Below are 744 nucleotides of genomic sequence, written 5' to 3' on the forward strand. Positions count from 1 at the left end.
ATTCAATTGAGCATTTGATCTAATTTTTTCCTCTAGTGAAACGACATGTTACATCATAAACCATGCATGCACAAATCCATTCCATGAAATACAGAGAAGATCCATATCCAGAAAGAAAATTCAAAATTTTGAGGATATTTCAATAAGCTTGTCCTTTATTTGGAACACTTATTCCTCAAACAGAGCAAGTTGAAGTAGAAATTGAAGTAGAATAATACGAGGAAGAACAAACCAGGGCTAGTCAATATATCATTGGCATTGTCAATGATCGAGCAAGAAAACTGTAGATTATACAATCTTTGATCCTAATGCCATGAATACTAGTATCATTAAATCATACATTACTATCACCCAATTTGAATTCAAGCCTATGACGTTATTAATGGTGCAAGCTATTGGATAATACTCAGGTGTTGTAACAAATGATTATCATATTCACTTGAAGCAATTCCTTGAAGTTGAAAGCTATTTCAAAATCCCTAGGATATTTAATGACACGTTAGTGATCATACTATTATCTTACTCTTTAAGGGATCATGCAAAAAGTAGGCTTAATTCCTTGGAGCCGAATTTCATAGCCACATGGAAAGATTTGACTAAAAGGTTTTTAGCCAAATGTTTCCCCGTTGTCAAGAATGCCAAAATGAGGAGAAAAATCACTTCATTTTGACAAAGGGACGAATCTTTATTTGATGTTTATGAAATTTTCAAAGAGTTATTGTTGCAATGTCTTCATCATGGTAT

At 32.8% G+C, this 744-nt stretch overlaps 1 non-coding gene across 1 annotated transcript; it reads right to left on the minus strand.

Annotated features, from left to right (window-relative positions):
- Window positions 1-640: 640 nt before the first annotated feature.
- Window positions 641-744, minus strand: LOC127109479 (small nucleolar RNA R71). Its single transcript, XR_007796758.1, has one exon. It is a non-coding gene; the product is annotated as a small nucleolar RNA R71 (small nucleolar RNA).

This window comes from Lathyrus oleraceus, chromosome 7 (assembly GCF_024323335.1).
Source record: "Lathyrus oleraceus cultivar Zhongwan6 chromosome 7, CAAS_Psat_ZW6_1.0, whole genome shotgun sequence".
Taxonomy (NCBI): domain Eukaryota; kingdom Viridiplantae; phylum Streptophyta; class Magnoliopsida; order Fabales; family Fabaceae; genus Lathyrus; species Lathyrus oleraceus.